This window comes from Dipodomys merriami, unplaced genomic scaffold (genome assembly GCF_024711535.1).
Source record: "Dipodomys merriami isolate MVZ:Mamm:240054 unplaced genomic scaffold, mDipMer1.0.p SCAF_335, whole genome shotgun sequence".
NCBI lineage: Eukaryota > Metazoa > Chordata > Mammalia > Rodentia > Heteromyidae > Dipodomys > Dipodomys merriami.
In genome coordinates, this window is record NW_027204882.1 from 860,389 (window position 1) to 871,479 (window position 11,091).

At 35.0% G+C, this 11,091-nt stretch overlaps 1 non-coding gene across 1 annotated transcript; it reads left to right on the top strand.

Annotated features, from left to right (window-relative positions):
• The first annotated feature begins 1,268 nt into the window (after positions 1–1,268).
• Positions 1,269–1,415, top strand: LOC138803154 (U4 spliceosomal RNA). The gene has a single exon (XR_011364882.1). It is a non-coding gene; the product is annotated as a U4 spliceosomal RNA (small nuclear RNA).
• Positions 1,416–11,091: the final 9,676 nt, after the last annotated feature.

Below are 11,091 nucleotides of genomic sequence, written 5' to 3' on the forward strand. Positions count from 1 at the left end.
AGCGTATGTTTATATTATTTCTATGCATTTATATTTCGAATAAATGTGATTGATGATACTCTTCTTGAGACAAAAACAATAAAAACTAAACTTTCGTTGATATACGTCCTAACCAGCTCCTACAAATGGTGAAATTTGACAATATTCAGTAGGCTGAATGCTACTCTTTTTAAATTAGTATTTATTCCACAATAAACATTTATTTTACATGGAAATAATTCTAACTCTCAAATGTTCAGGGACAGCTTTTTATTTCAAGATGAGCATTTGGCTTCTGTTTCATTTTCAGTCACAGGGCTCTTGTTTATGTTTAAACACATGATTATATATATATATATATATATATATATATATATATATATATATATAGTACCACAGAGAGTGGAAGTATGAACTGGTTCTGAAATCAGCTCAAAGAATTCACCATCATTATAAGCTTTGAGGGAATATTATCCAATATGATAGAAATTTATTAATTTTCTGGTGAATTTATTCTGAAAAAAATTTTCAATGACAGAAACGTTTTAACTAGGCACCAGTGACTCAACCTGTAATCCTAGAGATCCAGAGGATACACACTCAATACTAACCAGGACAGAAAAATTCATGATTAGATTATCCAAAATAACCAGCCAAAAGTTGAGCTGGTGGTATGGTTCAAATGGAGAGTACCAGCTGAACAACTGTGAGGCTAAATTCAAACCCCAGTACCACCAAGACAAACAGGAATTTATTTAAAAGCTGCCAAAGAAAAAATAATGCATCTCGTTGCAATTCTGGAATTTATTGCAAAGTAAGATTTTTATGAATCTCTGATAAGATTATCCTTAAAGATTTCCTATTTGCACACTCATTTCTGCATGTGGAAGAAACTTTAGAAGTTAATCTTTAATCAGATATGAGCAAAGATTCATCAGTCAACCTGTAAGTGTTGATTGCATTTATCATGAGATATGACAAATCGCCAGAAGTTAACACCCAAATCCAGAAATAATAATGTGATTATTGATCCCAGTATGGCAAACCAACATGTAAATGGTTTTCTTCTGTTTTCAAAATTTATATAAATAAAATTCTCTGCATTTCAGCTAACATATGTATTTAAGCATATTTTGTTAGCATATATGATAAACTAAATAAATGAAAACTTTTATGAGTGTGTGTGTGTTGGTACTAATACTTGAACTTAGGGCCTTTTGCTCTTCCTTAGCTTTTTTGCTCAAGGTTGGCGCTCTACCACTTGAACCACACAACTACTTTTGGTTTTAAGCTTTGCGCAGTGGCAGTATCGTAGCCAATGAGGTTTATCCGAGGCGTGATTATTGCTAATTGAAACAACTACTTTTGGCTTTATGCTGATTAATTGATGATGACTGTATCAAATTTCTACCTGGGCTACTTTTGAACTGTGAGCCTCTGATGTCAGCCTCCCAAGTAGCTACGGTTACAGATGTGAGCTACAGCACCCAAACTTTATCTCTTTTTTGACCAATAAATTATTTTTCATTTCAGAATTAATGCAATAATTGTGCTTACCTCTAAATATCTCCAATATCTGTAAATATCTCTGTCATATAAAGAGAAGAAAATTTAAAAGTGTTCTCTTTCAAGTGTCAAATTCACTTTCACTGAATAACCTAAAACATACATCTGTTTATCTTAACTCAAAACAAGTAAAATGTATTTTCAATCTTTTTTAGTGCCACATTTAGAAAAATATGCCTGAATCCAACTAATTTTTAATAAAACAAATTATTAATAACCATAAAATAGAAATAACTATGTTAAAATACAGATCTAATAAATAGATACTTATTTCTTAACTTTTTAAAGCTTAATGGGATGTGGAAGAGATAAAAAAATTACAACTTGTTGAAATTTTAATATGAAGAAAAAAATTATTATATCATTCTCATCATGACTAAGAAAAGTTGAATCTTTAATATTAAACCTTCAATTCTAGCAAGCATTCCAATTCATGCCTTTCCGAAAGTAGAAAAGTAGACAAATTCTCCACCATAACATGTGAAGCTCGACTAATTATGATATCAAAACATAAATATGGAAATACAAAATTGCAGGGCAACTTCAGTCATGAGCATATATGCCAAAATTCTTAATAGTAGATAATGACAATATGTGACAAATAAGTTGAGTTGGTTGACTTAACATGCATTAATGAACATTTATGTCATGCTTATAACTGGAATACCAGAAAATTCAGCATTTTAAAGACATTAGTTTTCCTAAAAATGAGCTTTAAATCAACCAAATTCAAAGCAAAATCATGCCGTATGTATTTTAAGTGTGAGAGAGAAAAAGAGAGAGAGAAAAGAAAGAAAAAGGAAGGAAGAAGGGGGAGAAAAATGTGAAAAGATTCTTTAAAAAACAAGAATCAGGATGGGAAGATGGCTCAGTGGTAGAGTGCTTGCACGAGGCCCCTGATTCCTCAGCATCACATAAGAAGAAAAAGCCAGAAGCGGTGCTGTGGCTCAAGTGGTATAGCACTAGCCTTGAGCTGAAGACCTGAGGATAGAGTTGGGCACTGATGGCTCATGCCTGTAATTCTAGCTACTCAGGAGGCTGAGAGCTGAGGACCGCAGTTCAAAGCCAGCCCAGGCAGAAAAGTCCGTGAGACTCTTATCTCCAACTAACCACCAGAAAACCGGAAGTGATGCTGTGGTTCAAGTGGTAGTGCACTAACCTTGAGCTGAAGAGCACAGGGACAGCACTCAGGCTCAGAATTCAAGCCCCATGACCGATTAAATAGATAGATAGATAGATAGAGAGAGAGAGAGAGAGAGAGAGAGAGAGAGAGAGAGAGAGAGAGAGAGAGAGAGAGAGAGAGAGAGAGAGAGAGAGAGATTATTAGAACAAATAAGAGTCGAGAAAAATCTGTACCTTTGAAATTAATTGAGTGTCTATGTATTTGACAGAACACACAAACAATAAGGGACTGCAAACATTAATCTTGACTTTCAAACATGATTGGATTGAGAGATGCCGAAGAGATTAGTAGAGGGGACTGATGTGTCTGTGAGTTTCTAAAGAAAATTGGCCTGTGGGACAGCAACTAAGCAGGACAGACCTACTCTGAATCTGGGTGAAACTAGCCAATAAGCTGAGGGACGGAATAAAAGTGGGAAATGGAAGCCAGCCAGCATATTCAGGCTCCATTCCTCCTGAGCAAATGTGTCCATTGTTGCTAACATTGTCCAGAGATGCCAGCTTCTTCAGCTTTTAATCTAGACTCCCATCAGCTCGCATCAGTGAGTCTCCAGGGAGTTTCCAGGTCTTCAACTGTGGACTAAAACTGCATCATTGGTCCTGCTTGCTCCAAAGCTTTCAGTTTCTTGACCTGAGCAGCTTCCAGATTTTCTGCTTCTCTAGTTTGCAGATAGGCAAACTAGCCTATGTAGCTTCCAACTGTGGAAGCCAATCTAATCATCTCCTTTATATTATATATAATAATAAACAGTATTCATATTTCAATATATAACTACTTGTGTGTGTATGATATTGGTTCTGTTCCTCTAGAGAATACTGACTAATACACTAACCCTTAGAGTGTGTTAAAATAACTTCTGTTTATCAAAAGACACTTTTAATTGATGAAAAGTCAAGCCACAGGGTAAAACAACTTAATAAATGCACAAGTCTGTAGAGTTATATGCACCTATATATATATAAATTATATACCAATCAACGTGTGAAACAACCCACCAAAAAATAGCTGAGAGACAGACTTGATCAATCACTTCACATACTGAATGGCCAAAATATAAGGACATATCTTTAATTTTGTTAGGAATCAGAGAAGTTCAAATAAAAGCCACAAATACTACCATATTTTTCCAGAATAACTAATATTAAAAAATTGACAATCTCAAGCATTGGTAAAGACATAGAGCAATAGGAATTCACATTTCCTGTTAGTGAGTATGACAATTATATAGTCACTTTTTCAGATTAAATTATCCATAAAAATGAAGAGAGTAACATCCATTCATATCAGTTCATGCATTCTGTTGCAAGCACGGACATTTGAACTGCTTTTCACAATAAGTGCACATCTAGTTTACAAATGAGAAAAGTGAGGCTGTTAAGCGGTACAACCTTTAATGACTGTACTAAGTTGACAGGTGAGTCAACACTTAAACCAGGTCCTTCTCACTGAACCCACTTTTTTTCAATCATATTTATAGAAGCATATTTAATGTATCTTGTTTTACTTTGTAACTTTTTTGTACAAACTTAAGAATCACTAATTATATTACTATCTTTTTCATTAGACTTAAATATTTATTTGACAGTTTTATAGAGAAAGGTATCCTGGAACAATTTTGGCTTTTACTAAGTTTACAGAAAATATCAACCTTGGTAAATAATATGACAACTACAAAGTATAATATTCCATAAAGCATCCACTATGTAATATGCCACATATATATATATAGATAGATAGATAGATAGATATAACGATGCTATGTTTGTGAATTTATTGACATGATCTTTGATGAAAATATATAAAGTATAGTTAAACAGTTAAATATAATTATTTCTTAGAGGGAAACTAAGTAGGAATATTTCAAAGGAGATATTCTAATTGGTCATTGGTATTTCTAAAAATACCAAAGGTATTAGTTGGAATTAAAAATTACTGCATATGCATCTGAATACTAGGCCTGTAAAGTTAACTTTAAGTCTCTCTATCCTCAGGTGCTGTGTTTACCTAATGAACACTGTTATAATAATGTTTACATAATTGTCTTTCACCAGGAGATTACAATGTGGTTGAAGTTAAGTCCTTATCTTTTTGTCTTTTGTATCTTCCAAGTGTCACACAATTGTCTATGGAATAAGTAAATAAGCTTTTATCCTTAACACCTTGACTCAGGAGTAGGCAAGTCTCCACTTATGCTCAGTTAAAGAATGCTTGAAGTCATATTTACTTTCCCATAAAACTAAAGCCTAATCATTTTCTGATAAATGAATGATTCATTCTCATTTTTCCATTTGAAGTGATTCACAAATTCTACTTCCTGTTCATCGCTCAGTTACACTCTGCTCAAATTTCACAGTGTATCCAGAGAGAGAATTTCTTTTTTTCTTCTTCTCTTTGATTTGATTCATACTGGTAGAGTGCTTGCCTTGTATACATGAGGCCCTGGGTTCGATTCCTCAGCACCACATAAACAGAAAAAGCCAGAAGTGGTGCTCAAGTAGTCAAGTGCTCAAGTAACCTTGAATTGAAGAGCTGAGGGACAGTGCCCAGGTCCAGAGTTCAAGCCCCACGACTGACCAAAAAAAAAAAAGACAAAATACTCCGTAAGATTTTACTTCCTAGAAATAACTTGTGGGCATTGAATAAATACAAATTAAGTTTTGTCTGATTTATTTATTCCTGCATCCAATAATGCCTTTGGCAGTTTGAGGGAACATTATGAAGGTTGGTAAAATTAAGGAGATTACATTGTTAGCAACTATAGAAGAAATTCATAGTTACTTTGAGTCTGTCTCATAAGAGAAACTGCAACCACAGAGAAGAAACTTCATGAGCTCTTTGCTTTAACAGGAGCTTTGTTAGTCTCCCCACCTATATTTGTCTTCAGGTTAGCATTTCTACTTTGGTTCTATATATCATTGATTAATATGCCTCCCTCTATTGTGAAATGTTTGAAATTTGGATCCTACATATTCTTACATATTTATACACTGAACCAAAAATTAGTTAAACAATGTGACCCCTACCCAACCAGTTGTAGAATTTTTCTTACTTTTGTTTATTCCATTCACAAAGCTGTAGAGTGACAGAAAGCATTCACCATTTTCCAGCAAAGCACTCTACAGGCAACAGTACGTCTGTAAACAGAGCAGCCTTGTGCCAGTTACTCAAGATGCTCCAGCATTCCGCTGTCAGTGATCTCCCAACCTCTGTGGTCTTGTCCAGACATCCTTGCCCGGGTCCATCTGGAACGACAAGTTCCACTGTGGCTCCAAACAACAAATCCAAGTACTCCAGAAATGTTTGCTTTCATCTTCGTCTCCCACACTCTGTGCTAGAAGCTCTGTTCATCTGTATCTATTTACTAGTGACATGCTCCTGTTCAGTGGAGAAATCACTTTATCTTCTTGTCTGTAACTTGCTGAAAAAGTCCAGAATAAGAGCACCTCCACCCAGTCCTGTGTTTCCCATATTCCATGGCCACGTGTCTTGAACTTTTCATCCCCTGTAGCTGATGTGGCCACTGTGCCCTTCCAAAAACTTACATAATGTTAATTCTTAGAACATTTACAAGTTGTCAGGGAACATGTACCCACCCACAAGTAATAGACTTGTTTCCCTAGTTCTTTCTTTCTTTCTTTCATCTTCTTTTTCTTCTTTTTAAAAAAATACTAAAGAGTTTACTTTAGTCGAATTGGACAAAAAAAAGTCTCCAGATTTCTTTCACAACTGGAATTTGGGTTTGGTGAAGGGAGCAATAACTGCAGTTAAGAAAGGAGTATTCTGCTAACTGAGTTTTATTTTATGAGCCATAGGACACTATCAGATAACAGTGAAAAGATCATAGGTATGCTATGTCTGCTGCCCACTATTGTTGCTCATCCTCCCACAGAAATATGGACAAGCAGAAGGAGACTCTCCCTTCTACATTTAGCATGGAATGAACCCATTCGTGAAGAGATGCTTAACCAGACAATAGAAATGGAGAAGCCATGTTGTTAAGCTGGGAAAAGTCTTTATGTTGGCAGTCTATAAAAACAGGAAAGACTATACCTCTCCTTTTCAAATTACAAAAAATTAAGTGCACCTTTCTGAAAATCAAATATAGAAATTTCAGGGTCATGAAGTTCTACCAAAATTTTCCTGGGGAAAACTACTAAACAGGACCATGATTTAGATAATTAGTCATACAGTCTCATTGACAAAATTATCTATTGTTAGAGAAAATCAAGAACCCTATCAGCCAAACATTAGGTTATATTCAGTTGGTGATTATAGTAGATGTTCCTTAAACAGCAAAGGATATAGTTCTCTAAATCTCAGGTAAGTCATCATTGTTTATTCTTAAAAAAATACATTTCAGTGTGCTGAACATCTAATATTGTCCAGATGACTACAGAACCTGGAAAAGCTGTTGCTGCTATTAATGTATAACATACTGCTATTATTGGTGTTTATATATATACATATATAATTTTAAGTTTTTGAAACTTTAGGTGCACTGTTAACTTTGGAAAAGTATCCCAGTTTACCATGTTGAGTTGACACTGTACAGAAATTAATAGCCATATTGGTCTAGAAATTTTAAACTTATTTTTTCCATTTGTACAGGGGTAAACACACTGTATTAAATATGTAAGGTCTTATCTACATGGGTTTGATTACAGAAACTAATAAAGTGTTCTCTAAATAAAAATACATTTCACACAGTACATATATTTTCACCAAATGTGTACACTAATGTGTAACTTTCCTCTGAGTAAGGGAAAAACGCTTTAGGTGTTTTCCATGACTTAAGACATGACAAACTGACTATTTAATTATATAAAGATTTTCCTGGCATATCTTCCATTTGGAAAAAAATAAGGCCTGAAAGTCCTTCTGTTTTATGAAGCATTCCAGTCTCTGTTTTGCATTGTATTGTTTTACACATAACTTACAGTCTTAGAAAAAAATGTTCATTTGTTTGCTGCCCAGATTGACTAATATCATTGGTACAATAGTTTATTTTTATACTGGGTTTAATAGAGCGGGTTTTGTGATTAAGCAAGAATTTGGGAATTTATCTCCCTTTATTTTTCCTTCCAGCTAGTCAACACGATTAATAAAGTCCCTATAACAGAGATGCGAATGTTTTCTCCTGCTGAGTTCCCTGTTGTAACAGAACAGTCATCTGGCCCAGCTTGGCTAGCCCATACCCAGATTTCTTGGCAGCAACTGAGTAACCTTGCTAGTCCTTGTGAGAGAAAAACAGGGTCTGTTTTCAAGATGGTAAGAGATAAAGAGCGAACCTGACATTTCATCACCAGATCTTAAACTTTCTACTCAGTCTTTGCTGATTAAAATATTCTTTTCTATCATCAGAAGATAACAGTTCTAATCTGAGAGGCTTTAGGAGTATGATTTTAAAATTAGAAACCTTCCTGAGAACCATGAACAATGGTAGAAGTCACAGGAATGCTTGTCTGAAATCTGGTTCCATTTGGAAAAGTATCTTTTGCATTGGAGCATATACTTTCCTAGAAGTTCTGTCTCACGGCAGTACTTTTTAGTTTATGAGAAGTTTAATTAAATCTTTACTGGTTTGTTTAACCTCCTGGTTACACTGGGTTCCCAATGGCCTCTAAAATATTTGTGTTAGTCTCTGTTTGGCATTTTAGATAAGTTAGCTAGAATCTGCAGACTTTAATTGTATCTGTAAATATGTAAAAGGACAGTGTTATACTAGATGTCTAGCTAAAATGATTTTTTTTAATATTTTTCTTTCTCCCCTCCCCTCTCCCTCTTTTCATTTCCTCTCTCCTCTCCTCTCTCTCTTTTCCTCCCTCCCTCCTCTCTCTCTCTTTCTTTGAGAAAATTCTCTTTATGTAACCTGGGATGGCCTCATGAATTTCCTGACTCAGCCTCCTGTGTTCTGGGGTTACAAGTGTGTATCTGTAACAAATAGCACCAGAATGTTTCTTGATTTTAATTGTTTATACATTCCTGGAATCATCATCCATCCACAGTAGTGCCTACAAATATTTCTTCCAGGTAATCAATTATCTATCTATACCGAGCCTCTTTAACACAACCAAACCTTTGGGACCTTAACTTATCCTGTGATGATGTCTAAGCATCAGTTCAACTGAAGTAACTACTCAGACCATTCTTCTCTTGATTAAAAGTGTTCCCCTTTCCCGCCTTCCAAAAATAAAAATACAGGGCTTGCTCAAATGATGAGCAAAGCCTTCCCTCTTACTTGTCAATGTGGTGTTGAATTTTGCATGGATTATTGATCCCACCTGTACATGGAATTGTGGTTTAGAAAGGACTAAGGACTTAAAACCCACAGACCTGCTGCTGAATTTGGCACAGGTTATATACTTAATGAACTTGGTAGTAAATATTAAGGAATTGAGCTATAAAAAAACAGGAGCTTTTGGATGATTTGAGGAACAAACTTAAAACCATTACAAGCTCATATGTTTGTGCTAAAGAAGTAAGAGAGCCAAGAAGAAAACATTAGCAGGTCTCAGACTCGATTCATTCCAATAATATGCCTGGCAGAAAAATCAGTACCCATTTTCAACATAGCCTTAGGGTAAGTCTGGATGAGCTCTGGATGGACAATAAATTGGCTTCTCCAGACTGACCCAGATTGGCAGCCCAGCTCAAATACGGCCCTTGGATAGAATCTTTCTTTTCTTCTTCTTTCCTATCTTCCTTCCTTTCATTGCATATTCCATGGCAATATGAATTCCATATTGTATGCAATGTGTTTGTCAGACAAGACTAGCAGGAATTGTTTTGGATACGAACCATGAGTTTTTATCGTCATCATAATTGCCTGAGTCTCCCCACACTATGTCATCATTTATATTGTCCAAGTTCTAAAATCAAGTCTGTATGTCTGTAGGTACATGGTAAAGTACATGTGTGGGACTGTGTATGCATTAACACTGATGAGTGTTTTTCCAAATGAACTGTTGTTGACCTCTAAGTTGTGGTTCAGAAGGAACTTTATGTCCAAGTTTTTCTCTGGAGAAATGAGAAGACTACTGGTGGTGGTAGTGGTGTAATTGTGCATGCGTGTGACTGTTAGGTAATCTTGGGTGGAAAATTTAGTGATACTTTCCTTTGTAGTCTTCCAAATAAATCTATTTATGTCATGAATAGTTGCTTGGAATAAGTATCTTTGTTTATGAGCATGTTCTTCATTTCCAGAAAGTCTTACTAATGTTTCTCAGTAAAGTATTTGAATAAACTTTCTTTCAATGATAATAATAGCTACCAGAATTTATTCTGCCTAATACTGTGTCTTGAATTCTACATTTCTCATTCTTTATCTCTTTATATTTTTATCATTGTCACATAATACCAAAAATGGGCATAAATATCCCCCAGAAAACTAAAATTTGAGCAGGCAAAATAACTTTCCTGGCAAACCAATAGTACAACTGTTATTTGAATATAGCCAGACTGGTTCCAATCTCTGGACACTTGACATTGTAACACAAAAGAAATGGGGTAGATATATTAGCTTCTTTTATAATTCTGTTTTGATGAGAGATTTTCTTCTAGAAATGTTTATTATTTGTTAGATTTAATGACTAGTGTAAAATAATTTAGTAATTATAATTAAAAATGTTAAAAGTCTTAGATTCACTTACATTCTTATCCTGTGTAGCAAGATTTTTTAAAAATGTTTAAGGTAGGTGTAAGCCAGCTTCAGATATTAACCTATAATGCATAGAATACAGACTTTAAATAGCTTCCAAATATAGACTATTTTAGCAGCAATACTTGAGCATAATATGTCCTGAAATATAGTCATTCTCTTAAAGAAAAAAGATGACATTTATTTTCTTCCCTTCTCAATTATTTGTTTATTTACTTTATTGTGAAAATACCATAGAGAGGGGTTACAATTACATGGGCAAGATAATGAGTACATTTCTTACCAAGCACCCTCCCATCCCTTCCCATCTCGCCCCTCATCCCCCCCTCCCTCCCCAGGCCAAAGTTGTAAAGTTCGTTTTCGACATAATGTCTTGTACATCTCATTGTTGCAATGGGTCCACCTGTATCCCTATTTAAACAATTTGTTTTTTCCCTTAAAGATGACATTTATTTGGGAATAGTATTCTTCCTTGCACTTGGCCTTGCCAGGAAGCTAGTGGAATTGCCCTGTCATATAGCCATACAAGAACTTGAGCTAGAACTCTGTAAGAATGACAGAAAGCTCAAGAACCTCCCATACCATCTCAGGGAAGAATATTTTTCTCATTTGGGCCAAAAAAAGCTACTTTCAGAATGGACCCAGCATTATTAAAGCAGGTTGCCTTTGGGTAGAGACAGAAAAGCCATTCTTCATAATTATATGA